We start from the raw sequence: 16,203 nt of genomic DNA, 5'->3' as shown, positions 1-16,203 counted from the left end.
GATATGATTAGATAGGATTGGAGTAGATCCAATTGGATGCGATCCCAATCAAATCCAATCGGACCGATCTGTTCTTGTTTCATACGGTGTGTGTCCTAGGATTTGCTACTGCTACTGCTAGTGTGTCCTAGGATCTGTGTTCATGCTAGTAGCTGTGTTCAGGCTAGAATCGCAAGGGTAGTGTGCTTTGCTAGGATCTGTGTCATGGTAGGGTCTTGCTAGGATGTGTGTTCATGCAAAATGCCATGTTCATGTTCAAGCTAGGATCATGTTCATGTTGTTGTTCATGTTGCTAACATGCATGTTCAAGCTAGGGTTTGTGTTGATTGTTATACGTGCATGTAGTAGGACCATTTTAGGATGCTGCCAAATGTGCATGGCTGCACATAGGTGCTATTGGCACTTGTTGTTGCTATTTCTAGATGTTTTCATGCTTAGGATAGTGAACTGATGAGTGACAGTTGAAGAAAAGCAGATGCCACTGATCATTGGCACTTGCTGTTGGGCAAGTCCACTGATCAGTGGCACTTGCCTAAAAACAAGTGGCATTGATAAGTGGCATTTGCTCAAAGAGTTTGTGCATTGATCAGTAGCATTTGCTCTTGGGCAAATGTCTCTGATCAGTGCCATTTTGCAAAGAGTTTGTGCACTAATACTTGTCATCTTACCTGACAAGATATTGAAGACTGACTGGGATGTGAAGGGTGGAGGAGCTCACGTGGTGGCCGGAGCTGAGGGCACTGAGGATTTCATCCCCACGAACAGGTGGCTCGGGGCGGTGGACCTGCCTGGCAGGATCGCCTTCATGAGCCTGCCTCGTTCAAGGGGATGTTCTCCGAGGCAGGGCCACGAGGAGGGGGGCCCGGAGCCGCTGCGCTTCTACCAGCAGATCAAGGACAACGAGACCTCGCCATGTTCGTCATTCCTCGCAAGTTCGTGGAGGTGATGAACACTTGGCTAGTCATCAAGCGGCTCCCGCGCGTGGTCAGACTGTCGGCGAACAAGCGGGGCGTGTTCTGGGTGCAGGTCCAGAACTTCGAGGGGCACATGGTGCTTGGCCGGGGCTGGAACTACTTCTGCCGCCGCCACCGGATCGTCCGGGCAACCTCGTCATTGTGCGCATCTCAGGACTCAGACTGAAAGTTCAGATCTACAACCACGACTCCTCAGTCATGTGCAGGTTTCGTTGCAGCAGGCACAACTACGTTGGTGACATCGAGCATGCTATGTACTCCCTCCATTTCAAAATACTTGTATCCCATTTGTCCAAAAATGGATGTACCTATATACTAAAACATGTCTAGATACATTTATATTTTAACAAATAGAAGTCGTGTATTATGGAACGGAGGGAGTAGTTTAGTTAAGTAAGGTGTTAGTGTTGAGCTTTTATGGTGTGTGGTGAGACTTATTGGTACTTGTGCTGGGAACTTGTTCATATTTTGGCCAGGAGGAGCACCCTGGCGTGGAACAGGGAAGGAGAATGCCCCTGCTGTTAATCTAGACTTATACTATGTAGTTAAGTAGTTTGCTGTCATTTGCTTGCTTGTTTTGTTTGATTTCATTTGCTTGCTTGCTTTGTTTTGCTGTTGTGCTGATCATGTGGTGGTAAAGCCACCACATTTGAATGGGGTGAGGAGAACACAAACGTTGTTTGCAACCAAACAACTAAAGTTTGCATCTGCTCACACCCTAAGCACAAAAACGACAACCAAACAATAGGGGGGTAAGTGCCCCTTCATGCGATACAGGTAACCAAACAGATTGCATCTACTGCATATAAGGCTACATTTAAAGAACCAGGCTGCCCGGAGATGGACATGCAATGCAACTACTATTGCAAACTGCAACCAAACACGCCCTTGGTTCTTCCAGACAGAATGCAGATGTGATCTATGGCTTCTTTTCACCTGAACCCAGCCTGCATCCATCTGCACTTTGGATCAATCATTGGTTTCATTGAGAGCAACTCCAACCGGCCGACCCAAATGGACGTGTATTTTATCTGCCTTTTGTCTGTTTGGGTTGGCCGCGCGGACGCCCGTGTCCGCTTTTTAATTTTGGTCTGTGGGTACGCCCAACGGCAAAGTCAATTTGGGAAGATCATTTGCGAAGGTTAGAGAAAGCCAGGACCTGGGGGCATGTCAACAACTGTACATATTATAACCCGGGAACTAAGCAAGGATAATACTTTCTCTGTCCCAAAATAAGTATCTTAAGTTTGTACTAACTTTAGTACAAAACCGTACTAAGGCACTTATTTTGAGACGGAGGGATTAATACTTAATTTTAGGCTTGATTAGCCCATCTCGTGCAAGCTTAAACACCCCAAGAGAAAACCGAGGTGCGCAGTGATGTCCGTTCCTAAATATAACCTAGCCTCCCCGCCGCCGCCGGCCGCCGGGCGCGCGCCTCCCGGCCCGCCCCGCTCCCCCCTCCCCCCCCTCTCCTCCCCTCCCCTCCCGTGGCGCGCCTGCGTGCACCCGGTGGGCTCCCTGTGGCCGCGGCCCTCGGCCCCGCCTCCCTCCCCTTCCCCCCGCGGTCGCCGCCGAGCTTCGTCGGGCAAAGCCTGGGGGGCGCGGCGGCGGCGGGGCCCTCCTTCCCCATCCACTTGTGGGCACCGGCACGGGGCGGCTCCTTCGAGAGGTGGCGCTGGACGTCCGCGGGATCCAGCGACGCAGTGGCGGTTTTGCGGGGCGGCGGGGTGGCCTGCTGGTGGCGGCGCTCCGGCGACCATTGTTCTGTGCGCGGGGCGGCTGCGGTGCTCCCGTCTCGGGATGTGGCGCGTGACCGGTCTCTTGCCGGATCCGGCCGGATCTGGCTTTGGGGGCCGGCCGGCGATGCCTGGCTCCGGTGGTGCGTGCCTGGCGGCTCCGGCGCTTGGAGCTCGCCGGGCGACGCGGGTAGGGCAACGGCCAGGCGTGGCCGCTGCTCCGGCCGTGGGCGGCGGCATGGGTAGGTCTCAGTGGTGGCCTACCGGTGTCGTGGCGGCTTCACGGTGACTCGATGGATCTGCCCGCGGCAACGGCCGGCTTATCTGGCGTCGATTTGTCTGCGTTCGGGCCGTCTCGACCTTCACCCCATCTCCTCGTCGCCCGGGCGCTACCCCCATCAATCGTCTGGTCCTCTCCCAGCCGCGGTCCACCGCTCGTCTCGCGCCCGAGCCGCAAGACCGAGCTCGTCTCGCGCACGATGCAGCAGGACCGAGCTCGTCTCGCGCACGGTGCAGCAGGACTGACCTTGTCCCCCTCTCGATGCTGCAGGACCGACCTCATCTCGCGCTTGGGGCAGCAGGATGGGTCGGTGGATGCCAGTTCTGGCCGACCTATTGGGTCTCGATGCTGGGGGTTGCCCAGGGGCGTGAAAGGTGGGACCTTTCCGCGCGTTCCTTTCGTTGGGGTGCGGCGGGTCTCGGTTGAGGTGGTGTCGAGGTCTTGGATGCTGGGGCGGCGGCCCTGGTGGTGGTTGCGCGGTGCTCTTGGGCAGAGCCCGTGCCTTGGTGCTGCCCGGTCACCATGGTCGTGTGGGCGGCATGGTTGCCTGGGTGTGGCGTTCGGTGGCGGTGAATGTTGGCCGAGGTGAAAACCTGCTCTATCTTCGGACGGACCGGTGGCAGCGAAGATCGTTCCCTTCTTGAAGGCGTCGTCACAGCTCTCATTGCCCGTCATGCGGTTCTGGGAGAAACTCTGATACTTGGATCGGGCGGTGGCGGCGCTCCGACGTCGTACCCTTCCTGAAGGCGCCGCCTTGGAGCGCATGGTTCGTCATATGTAGCTTCATCTCTTCGGGGCAGTAGTGCTAGGAGTAGTGTTGCTGTGCTCAGCGCCTATGTATCCTGTCTTGGGTGTGTGCCTGTGTTGCGGTGACGTAGCGTGTGTTTGTACTGAATGCTTGTGGTTTGATGCTTTATATATAAAGCGAGGCGAAAGCTTTTTTCGGTAACACCCCAAGAAACCTAGGAAGAGACAAATCCGGAGTGTTTATTTTACTACCAGGATTGGATCTCGCGTTCTCGACCAGCATGGGCATGGTGTGCGACAATGTGCCATGCCCATCATGATAGCCACTTTTCGTTCCCTTTACCCAAGTGATGAAAGTTTTACCTCAGTTCTAGCTAGGCTAACCTTCCGTCCATACGATTTGATCGTGGAGACCATGATGGCCACCCATGCTTTTGTTTTGCCTCGACGTAATTAACTTCAGCTTGGCTAGCTCTTGCTGTATTTGACAGCTGGCTTCGCCTCCAAGGTAGGTGCAAAAGTCAACTTTACCTTTTTTCATTTTAACTTTCAAGCTTTCGCTGTCCATGGACTTCCATGGAAGCTTTGGTTAAATAATCAATGCAGGCAACTTGTTTGTGATTACGGTGACATTGCATCACAGATTAACCACCAGCAATTAAGAAAACATACTTTGTCGACAGAGGTTTGGAGTTTCAAGCAAATACTACTACTCCCTTTGGTACAAAGTAGTACTAAGTCTGCGCCAATTAATTTGGATTGGAGAGAGTAGAATATTTTCAGGCTAATATGTCATGTGGCAGTTGTATTAGTTGGACCGTGGTTCTACATTCGTGCTTGACTGGAAAATAACAAAATCGGTCTTGACAAGTTTCTCTACAGAATTGTATTTTCATAGAAAAATCTTAGATCTCTACTATTCATGTGCCCTTAACCTAACGGACGTTAATGTTGCATCTCCAGAATCAACTGAGGATGATGCAATCAGATCTTACTCCGTGTCACCATTTATGGGCAGGGTTCAGTTCAGTTTTGCAGATAGTAGGATTCATTTTCCTGTGTGACCTATATGCTGTTTCGATGGCCAATCTGAGTCATTTTAATCTAGTCTAATTACACTACAAAACCGTGCTCCATATGGTACCAACAACTGATCCCACGCAAGATATAACTGAAAAACGAGATCACAAACCAGAGCAACAACAACAAAGTACCCTTTAGTTGTAAATGGTCCTGATCGGTCTCTAGTGACGTGCCGTCTATGACTCAGGCCACTAAAGTCAGAAATACTAGCAGCGAAGGATAATTTTACCACGCCCCTAGTAAGTACGGCAAGACAGTGATCCCGGTTCAAATTACTGGTGGTTCTTGGCAAAATAACCCGCACAGTTAGTAAAGGAAGTACTAGTGGCTATGATGTTGTCCCGACGCCACTAATAAGACATGGATGGTCCGATTGTTTGGACTCGCACACTAGTGACACACGTGCTTGTCTGTACTACCTTTGAAAGTCTGCACGTCATTGGTATTTTATCAAATTACTAGCAGCATTCGTAGTTGGGACAATTCCACTAATTATCTACACTTATAAGGGTTTTGCTACCAGTGTTAAAAAATGGTCACTTATTTTACAAAATATGTTCACATAATTTTAATATTGTTAATGTGTTTATCAAAACAAGTTCATTTCCTTACAAGTCTGTATATATTAATTAATTTTTTTGGTAAAATGGAAAATAAAAAATAGAATAATAAAACATAAAAGGGGGAAATGACAAAAACCATTTGAGAGCAATAATTCTGTTACCAATTGGAAATTCTACATAACAAGTCACATTTTATGTTATTGTCATTACCATAATATGCCTCTCATTTACAAGACAAAATATTTCAACCAAAACTTAATTTAGAATTAATTAAGTGATAGACAAAGAAAATCATTAGGTGGACACAACCATCGATTGAAATATAAACCGAGTTTAATCATATTTCTTTTTTCCTTCGTGAGGCCCACCGATTTGCGTGTAGTCATCAACGTTTTATGAACTATTCTCAGAATAAAAAATTGGTAATACTAAATTCGAACATTGTTTCTCCATTTAATGTTTTGTTCAAATTGTGCAAGATCTATTTCGATCGGTCTTACATTAACCCATTGGTATGGCCCAAACATATAATATTAAGGTCAATCCAATCATTATTTATACTAAATTTTATATTTTTTTAGTATGTAGTTATATTGGAAAAGGGAAAGAATCTGTGACCGCCTCTGTAATCTTCGTGGAAAATTATTGGAAAACATTCACGACTGCCAACAATTATGTGCAAGTGGATTTAAGCAAAAAGGGTAAGGGGGTGTTTGGTGCCGAGAAGTTCATTAGTCCGCAAAAAAATGATCGTGCTCTTTGAGAGCCTCCGGATCCGAAGCATATTAAGATAAATGTTGATGCTAGCTTCGTGGAGAGTTTAGGATCAGCTAGCGTTGGGGTTATCGCACGGAATCATCTGGGAGAAGTCCTAGTTTTATCATGGGACTTTATTCGTGTGTGCTCCGGAGTGGACGAAGTGGAACTTCGTGCGTGTCTAGCCGGGATATATATTGGTATCACTCTTCTCAAAACAATTATTTTGGAAACTGACTGCTCTTTTGCTGCATCTTTTCTTGCAAAAGAAACCTTTGACATGTCTCCTTTGGTGGATCTAAAAAAGGAAGCAATCAGCGCTGCTAAGTTTTTTAAGGATCTCAAGATTGTTAAGATTGACAGACATGCTAATATGACGGCGCATGAGATAGCTAAATTTAGTTTTGGTAGCAGGTCCGATGGTGTGCTTTGTAATACTCTTCCGCCCTGCGTGGCTAATCGTGTAATGAACGATTGTATGACTCTTGTTATTTGATCAATATATGGGTGGGTTTTAAAAAAAGTGTGTGCTATTTTTATTATTTGGTTATTATAATTAACCACATGAAAGAATATTTTGTAACAAGAAAATTATGTGTTTTTTTGAGACATTTTGACTTGAAAATATCTTTTGGCCCAGAACAACTTAAATGTGAGAACTATAAAGAACAACACCACTTGCAGGATTTTTTTATTATACGTGGGTGTGCTCATCTATGTGTAGTATTCTCGAATGTCTGAGTAGTGATGTCCAATGTGTAGGTCCCGAGAGTATCTCTCTATCCTTTGAGGAGGAATTCCCAGTCTTGAACTATTGATACTGAGATATACGTTTCCTGTATAGCCATAGGTTATTTTTATTCATATCTAGTTACGGAGTGACATTCAGTAAACACAAAGTAACCATCCGGTTTGCTCGTATGTGATATTCTTATGGTCTAAGGAACTAAGTAAACGTTAACACTTTATATCAAAATACCAATAACATAATAACAATGTGATCTCGCAGTAATTCATAAGTTGGCTCTGCAAGTCCATTATTCCGATAACAAGGTGTTATCATTATTGATAGCATTCTAACAATGCTCATGATCAGGAAAACAAGATCATCGTCAATACATGAGTTAGTCTCAGAGGTATGACAAGGGATCATATTGGTGTTTATGTTTCCACACATGTAATTGAGTTTTCCACCAAATCTCATGTTCAAGAAATAGTGCAATTATAGCATAGAAATATAAACTTAATTACAAACATGAAAATACAATAATACATTTATTATTGCCTGTAGGTTGTATTTTCAATAATCTCCGACTTGCACTAGAGTCAGTAATCTAGTTACGTAAGTTTTCTAACACCAATGGCTTCCTTGTGTTGATCTTGCTTTGCTCGTGGTAAAGGCTTCGTCAGCGGAATTGATACATTCAATTCGTACGAATCTTACAAATCTTCACGGATCCACGTTCCACTAAATCTCAAATTATGTGGAATCGGCATTCAATTTGTTTGGACTTCTCGTCAGACCTTGGTTCCTTAGCCTAAGCCATGACGTTGCAATCATCGCAACAAAGCTCCATTGGGTGCAGTGCACTTGGAACTGCACCAAGCTCGGTGCTGAAATTCTTGATCCAAAAACCCTCGTTTATCGTCTCTGAAGTGGCCATATATTCTGCCTCCATTGTAAAATCCACCACAATAATTTGCTTAGAATTTTCCAGCTAACTATGCTTCCGTTTAGCATAAACACAAATCCTAATTGAGATCTAATGTTGTCTATATTAGCCATGAAGCTTGCATCAGTGTAACATTTTAGAATCAGATCTTCATCACCTTCCTACACTAGGAACATTTCCTTAGTTAAGGTACTTTAGTTTAAAAAAATTATTGGACCAGATAATAAGATCATAGAGAACAATATATCATTAAAAATTCTAAACTTCAATTAAAATAGTGTACACAATAGCAAATGGATTGACAAGTCTGATGTCAGTACGACAAAAGGTCATAATTTTGTCACACTACATAATAGGTTTCAAGCTGAATCAAGCTGAAGAGGACCCGATCTGATCTGACCACTCTCTGTCTGTCTCGCCAGCAGCCTCTACACCACAAGTGTAAAGTGCCCTCTTCTGCTTTGTACATCCTCTACATGTACACTAGGAAAAAGGAAGCTTTCTTAAGATAGATAATTAGAAGTAGAATTTTTTTGAAGAAGAACACTCTTTTCCTCTTCAATGAATGTGTACATATAGTACAGTTAATGGTGGTGTTGCTTTCCGGATGAACTCTTGCTTAGGCTAAAGGGCACTTGTGAAGACAGAGCACCAATGCCAACAGATAACTGAAAGCGCAAAAGGTCCAAAAGCAGATAGATGCGAATCAAATCCTTACATCTGGATTGGAACATGCATCTTCATCACTAACTAAAAGCAGAGAAGAGAGAGCGTCCGTCCAGGAAGAAAGGAAGGAAGAAAGATGATCATGACCCAACCAAGGACAATATCTAGGCAGGAAGATGGATTGTATACGAATTCTGAGCCGGCTTTAGAAAAAAGAAACGATGTAGTGGAGGCGGTTGCTCTGAAAAATCAGCCCTTGCCTTGTTTGCCAATTCAAACTTCAAAGCCGACCAGCAGATGATCGATACAGCACGGCGCCCCTAACTTCTCATTGTTAAACCCGTCAGACCGGATATTTTTGGCCCCGTCAGCTCCGATGTACTCCCTCCGCGTCAAAGAAGTGTCGCGGTTTTAGTTCAAAAGTGGTGATTAACCACGAGCTACGTGTATCTCCATAACAAGGCCAACTGTAGTATTAAACCATCAATCTGTCTATCAGCGGGTGAAAGGGACCGAGCTACTACCTTAATTAACCTGCATGTTATGTGATTCTCAGTTGCAATGAATCCTGGACATCACGGCATACGAGACCGGATCAAGACAATCGACCGAGATGCCGACAGCGGCACGCCGGAGTGGACGAACGGTGGGGTCGCCGTCGGCTGCACCGTCAGGTTCGGAGACAGCTGCTCCTGGCTATCTACCCAGTGGAGCACCACGCAGCCAAGCTCAGCTAGCTAGGTAGCCAATCGATCTGTCCATCCACCAGGAGCTCCCTGTGCCTGCACTTGATACACAGAATCCAGATGTCATCCTTCACATTTTTTTACACCTGGACCTACGCCTGCGCCTGCACCTGCACTTGGGATCTGCGACCAATCAAATGGGCAGGGTCAAGTTGGGCAGGCCAATCACCAATGGTTTAGTTTGCAAAGGTTGTCCTTATGGTGTAAAGAGATGATTGGCGCGCACATGATCGTTGCTATAATTTGTTGAGCGCCGTTTTAATCGCTTCGACTTTTCCTCTCTCGCTTAGACATACGTTGGTCTGTAAGACTTTGCTATTTGCCGATATGATTTTATATGTGCGCTGGAGTTCACTGTGTGCATTATAGTTATGCAAATGTCAGGTATGTTCTTATTGTGTTTATATCCGCTTGATGCTTCCTATTGAATAAATAAAATTTACCCTTTGCTGAAAAAAACTGGGGCAGGTTAGAGAAAGTTGCGCCCTGGCGGCACCGGCAACTGTACTACGTAGTTTAAACAGGGAACTCCACTTAACACAACAGTTTGCTGCTGGCCTGATTAGCTAATCTCTGGCACCACATGAAGCGAAGGAAGAGACAAATCCCAGTGGATATTTTATTCTATCAGGACTGGATCTGGATCGACCAGCATGGGCATCATCACTTGGTGCCACATATACATCATGGCAACTTTTAGTTTCCTTTACCCAAGTGAAAGTGTTGGCCTAGTTCTAGCTAAGCCTGGCTAACTGGCTTCCATTTGGCTCATCGATCAACTAGCCAACTAGCTTTCTGTACAGTGTGATCGATGACAGCACGATCAGATCGATTTAGGTTATTTAGGTCACCGATACTTTTAATCCCTCACGTTAGCTCGTCACTGATTGACACCTAGCCTCGCCTCTAAGACTAGCGCAAAAGCCAACCCTTTTTATAGTCTGGCTTTAAGCTTTCGTGTCCATGGATTGGTGACCATGGCGGCTTCGGTTAACTAGTCAATGCCAGCAACTTGTTGTGATTACCGTAATATTACATCACAAAAAACCACCGGGCGGTTCACGAGTACCTTACTTGGTTGACGATGCCATGGACATTCAAGCAAACACTACAGTATAATAATATAATTAATCATGACTCAATTCTTTTGGTGGATTATAAACAACCATCACTTCTCTAAGCCGCTAAATTAATTGGGCCTATACAGAAGCTAGGCAAGCACAGGGCAGTTTCTTGGACTAGGTGGCCTAATGCAATGCGTTGAACATGCATCGGCTCGACCAACTGATGCTGATGCAGTCAAACCTCCCCCCGGATCATCATTTACTAGTAGGGTTTTGTTAATTATTGCAACAAGTACAACTCATTTTCTTAGTTTATACATCATAAATGTGAACGCTATTTGTTTAGTTTAGACATCATATGCGAATGCCATCTGCTTAGTTTATAAATCATATATGTGAATTATATCATGTCATCTTATTTACTTATACAACATGCTTGTTAATTATGTCATGTCAACCTATTTAGTAAGGCATCATATAATTATATCATGCCATCCTGTCTAGCTAGACATCATACTTTGTGTAAAGTGCCCTGTTCTGTTATTTAGGTGCAATTTTGCGCTTTATTGTCTGATGTACATGTACAATAGGAAAAGGAAACTTTCTCTAGAGAAATAATTAGTAGTTGAACTTTTTGTTGACGAAAGCTCCCCTTTTCCTCTTTGATTTAATGTGCCTATAGTACAATTTTTAATGGTGGTGTTGCATTCCACTTGAACTGTTGACAGACAGAGCCCCAATGCCAACAGCTATCTGAAAGCTCAAAAGCTCCAAAAGAAGATACATGTGCGAATAGAATCTTCGCACCTGGATATTATTGGAATATGCATCACTCAAAGCAGAGAAGCCTCCGCCAAGGAAGGAAGGAAGATGACCATGACTGGTCGAAGACGATGTCCAATTCCCAACCCAGCCAAGGAAAATATCTAGGCCAGCATGCAGTTTAATTGAATACGAATTCAAAGACGGCGGAAGAAAAAGATCTACTACTAAAGTGGAGACGGTTGCCCTGAAAAATCAGCCGTTGCCTTGTTTACCAATTCAAAGTCAGGGAGGTAATTACAAACATTTATTCCTTGTAGTACTTGTGCCGTGTTGACAGGGACGGCACCCCTAACATAACCTCTCGTTGTTAAACCCGTCAGACCGGATATTTTGGCCCCGTCAGATCCGATGTATGCATCCACCAGCTAAGCTACGTGTAGCACCATAACAAGGCCAACTGTAGTATTAAACCATCAATCTGTCTGTCAGTGGGTGAAAAGGACCGAGATGCCTTAATGAACCTTAAATGTGATGTGATTCTCACTTGCCATATGATGAATCCTGGCCATCACGGCATAAAAGACCGATCGAAGACAATCGACCGAGGTGCATGGTGCACGAACCAAGATACCGACAACGGCACGGCAGAGTGGACGGTGGGGTCGCCGTCGGCTGCACCGTCAGGTTTGGACAGCTCCTCCCAGTGAAGCACCATTCACCTAGGACGTGTTTGGTTGCCGTGTGCTCTGCATCACATACACTTCTCTACTCAGCCTGGTTATGCAAATGTAGCCTCAAATGCACCATATGCATGTTGTTTGGTTGCCTACATGCCCTCTTACCTGCATGGGCTGAACCACACTGCCTGGTGTTTGGTTGCCTACATGTTAGTTCACAAACCCAAGGCATGGTGTTTGGTTGTATGCAAGGCCTGATGTGTGGTAACCTCTTTGGCTAGTTGGTGAGGTTACCACCACACTTCCGCAGCACACATCATAAGCACAATAGAGTATAAACAGAGCATCAACTAGCATAATTCAGATATAAGCAGTACCACAGATATAACAGTTCAACGCATAAACCATCAACTAGCATAATTCGATAGTACGCTCGAAAGAGGTGGCCCGGCCCTACACCTTGGCAGCGAAGGCGTCGTCGTGCTTCCCGCACTTGTTGACTACCTCAATGCCATCGTCGTCGAAGATGATGACCTTGAGGGTGTCGGGAGTGAGGAGCTTGAACATTACCATGTATCCGATCTTGATCTGATGAACGGTTGCGTAGGTGGCCCAACCCTGATCCAGGGTCACCCTGCCGTTCATCAGCTTGGCCGTCATCTTTCAGGAGCAGCCAGTGTTATTCTTGAGCTTGAACTCCGTCGGCACCGCGACGAAGTGCTTGGTGAAGTCCAGGGGCATGGGGATGCACTCAAGCTTCAGTGCAAGGATGACCTTGCAGAAGTGAGTTGGGCCATCCTCCTGATGGTAGTGGCCGTAGTTGCGGCGCTTGTTGCTGGGGGGCTCCTCCATGCCCTCGTCGTCGCCATCCTCAGGCGTCTTCGGGTCTTCCTCGACGGTGGGCGGCAGCTCAACCTCGTCGGGCATTAGGTGAAGGGGCTGCTTGCCCTTGCTGTCAACGGCCGGGAGCACCTCCATGCCCATCTCATTGTTATCCTCGATCTGCACACAAGTCATGGAGTCAGGCATTGCACAGAGTTCATGGCTAATTCAAGAGCTTGTAGTTCAAACGGCATGACTGTCACTCTTCTCCTCCTCTCCATCCCTTGTATATTTACTCACCCTGCCCACCACTATTTACCCACCCCCTCTCTTCTCTCACTGTCAACCTTCCTCCTCCCCATCGCCATGAGCTCTAGCTCCAGCTCCAACGCCAACCCCTTCCCTTGAGGTATTGGCTGGAGGGCCTTCTTCCTCGGGTGGACGGCTGGTGACCGGACTAAGTTCGAGAACACCATGGAGGTGTGCTCGAATTTCGGCTCCATGGCGGACATGCAGAACGAATCTAATGCCGTGGTCATGAAGGCCACTAAAGAAGAGCTGAAGACGCTGATTCCTGACCCAGCGAAGGGCGCAATGGCAGTTGACATCATTCGTTGGGCCATGAATTAGGCCGTCTCCGACGACCCTAAACGGAGGAAGAAGTGGTGCAAGTACAAGACCTACTGGGCTCCTAATGACCGCCGTGGCATAGTGTACTGGGAGACGGCTATCGCCCTGCCGGCGGTCATCGGCGGGGAGCCTAAGGAGGAGGAAGAAGAGGCGGTGCACATGCCAGCTAGGGCGCCGGAGCCAGTCCGTCCTACCTGACAGATCGACCTCGACTCCGCCGAGGACGACGAGGACGACCCGCGGGCCCGCACGGCGATGAAGAAGAAGACGAAGGCCAGCGGCTCGACCAGCCGCTCCGCACGCCGATGACGGCCGCCGCGGTCAGCCGGTGTCCATTGTGTACCCCCTTTCCCCATATTCCCCTATCCCCCAATCCTGAAATCTACCTTATGCATTCCGATCTTGCATGTATGAACTCGTATGAACTACTATGAACTAGTATGAACTACCCCTATACTTATCTACCTCTATTCCCCATTCCCCTCCGCCGTGGATCGAACCTATCGCCGTGGATCGAATCTAGCATGCATGTCGAAGAGAAAGAAGTGCTTACCGCCATTGATGGAGTCCGGTGGTCTTCTTCCTCTGCTCCGATCCGCCGCCGCCGGTGAGAGTTGGGAGAGTGGGGAAGCATGGGGAGAGGGAGCGGTGAGGGGCGGTGAGGCTAATAACTGCCGGTGCTTCGGGAAGCAACGAGGCTTCTCGAGGCTGGCCGCGCGCGTGCAGCCGCGCCCGCCCACGTGCACCGCTCGGGCCTGGCCCTGGACAAACTGCCGATTCGTGCGTTCCCAATGAGGCAGGCCCAGAGCTGCTTTAAACATCGTGCTATGCAGGCCCAATAGTAAAACTAGGCAACCAAACAGCCCACACGCATCCCGTACGGGTCTGGTTAGGCTCAATGCGGACAACCAAACACGCCCCTAGGTGAGCCGAGCTGAGCTAGCCGATCGATCTGTGTGTGCATCCACCAGCAGCTGCCGGCACCTTCCAGGGCTGCACTTGGACAGAATCCAGATGGGATGCTTCACCTCTTTTCACCTGGACCTAGCCTGCATCGATCTGCACGGTCAAGTTTGGCAGGCTAATCATCAGTGGTATAATCTTTTTTGAGCCGACCAATGGTATAATTTGCAGGGGACTAAGCAAAGATAATACACTTAACAAAGCATGCAGCTAGTTGCAGGCTTGATTAGCCAATCTGTGGCCAGCTTAATTAGCACCACATGAAACCAAGCAAGAGACAAATCCCAAGCGTATATTTTATACGTACTAGTATATCAGGATTGGATCAGGGCATGGTGTGGTGCCACACAAACATGCGTGCCCATCATGCTGGCCACTTATAGTTTGCTTTACCAAAGTGAAAGTGCCGGCCTAATTCTAGCTAAGCCTGGCTAACTGGCTTCCATGTGGATCATCGACTAGCTTCCTGTACGATGTGACGAGCCCATGATGGTCAGGTTCAGCAAGTTTTTTTTATTTAAAAAAAGCATGGTCAGGTTAATTAGGTCACTGGCACATTTTTAGCCTCTAGGTAATTAACTTCTGCTTGGCTAGCTCTTGCTAGTAATTGACAGCTTGGTTTGCCTCCAAGATTAGTGCAAACGCCAACTTAGCCCTTTCTTAGTCTATCTTTCAAGCTCTCATTGTCCACGGATTGGTCATGACAATGGCAGCTTTGGTTAATTATTCAATACGACCAGCTTGTTTGTGATTACTGTGACATTGCACCACAGATTAACCAACGACAATTAAGAAATTGTACTCCGTTGACTGTGTTTAGACTTTCAACCAAATATTAGTAGAATATTTCCAAGCTAAGCAATGATGTTTTGGTTATATTAGTCGACTATTCCACGTACGAGCTTCACTATAAAATACTAACAAAGTCAGTCTTAACCAGTTTCTCCGTCGAGATAATCTTTTCAGAAAAACCTTGAGATTCAGGTGCGCTGCAATCAATGCGTTAATCATGCATCTCCTCGATCAACTGGTGCTGATGCAGTCAGACGTTACTCCGCATCACCATTTACCTGCAGGGTTCTTTTCAGTTGAGTTAATTAATTCAGGTGGTAGGCCTCATTTTCCTCTCTGACGTATATGATGTTTTGATGTGGACATAAATCAATCTTGTGGCCCATTGATACACTAGCCAGGGAAGGAGAATAATACACGGTCTTCTTTTCGTATGCATGAGAATGGCACCACACAAGATTTATATGTGCACATGCCCATCATGTCTACTTTTCGTTTCCCTTACACAAGTTAAAGTGCTCACCCAATTCTACCTTAGCTTGATAAGTTTCCACGTGCCTGATCGACTAGCTTTATGTAGGATGAGATCAATCCATGATCGCATCACACTAATAGAAAAAGGGCCTGCAGTCCCGGTCGGTACTAAAGGTAATTTTCTGATTTTTTTTGAAATTTTTTTATTTTCAAATTAGTTTCCACGTGCCTGATCGACTAGCTTTATGTAGGATGAGATCAATCCATGATCGCATCACACTAATAGAAAAAGGGCCTGCAGTCCCGGTCAGTACTAAAGGTAATTTTCTGATTTTTTTTTGAAATTTTTTTATTTTCAAATTTCCGATTTATTTTAACCTCTAATCTCTAATCACCCCTCTCATCACTGCTCAATTTAATCTTTAATCACCCCTCATCATTCCAAATCATCTAACTTCCCGGACGGTCACCCATCCTCCCACTCCCCCAGCCTGAGCACGCTTAACTTCCAGGTTCTATTCTCCCTCGTTTCCAAGTCTGCACTCGTTGTTTTCCTGACAATAGTAAGATGTTAATCCTATTAACCCTCAGGATTTTAGCTTGAGCATGAAGTCACACATTTCACTGTTTGAGTTTGAAACTATTGTTCTAAAAAATAATAATTATTTAGTAACACTAATATCATTCCAAATCATCTAACTTCCCGGACGGTCACCCATCCTCCCACTCCCCCAGCCTGAGCACGCTTAACTTCCAGGTCTATTCTCCCTCGTTTCCAAGTCTGCACTC

The 16,203-nt window shown here is 46.4% G+C and overlaps 2 pseudogenes; one reads left to right on the top strand and one right to left on the bottom strand.

The window, feature by feature from the left end:
- The first annotated feature begins 2,354 nt into the window (after positions 1-2,354).
- LOC147987997 (uncharacterized) lies at positions 2,355-3,238 on the top strand (annotated as a pseudogene).
- Positions 3,239-12,186: 8,948 nt separating this feature from the next.
- LOC147987996 (uncharacterized) lies at positions 12,187-13,058 on the bottom strand (annotated as a pseudogene).
- Between the last annotated feature and the right edge of the window lie 3,145 nt (positions 13,059-16,203).

The sequence above is a fragment of the Triticum urartu genome, chromosome 2A (genome assembly GCF_056163025.1).
Source record: "Triticum urartu cultivar PI428250 chromosome 2A, HENAU_Tu73, whole genome shotgun sequence".
Classification (NCBI taxonomy): Eukaryota; Viridiplantae; Streptophyta; class Magnoliopsida; order Poales; family Poaceae; genus Triticum; species Triticum urartu.
This window is presented reverse-complemented; position numbering and strand designations above follow the sequence as displayed.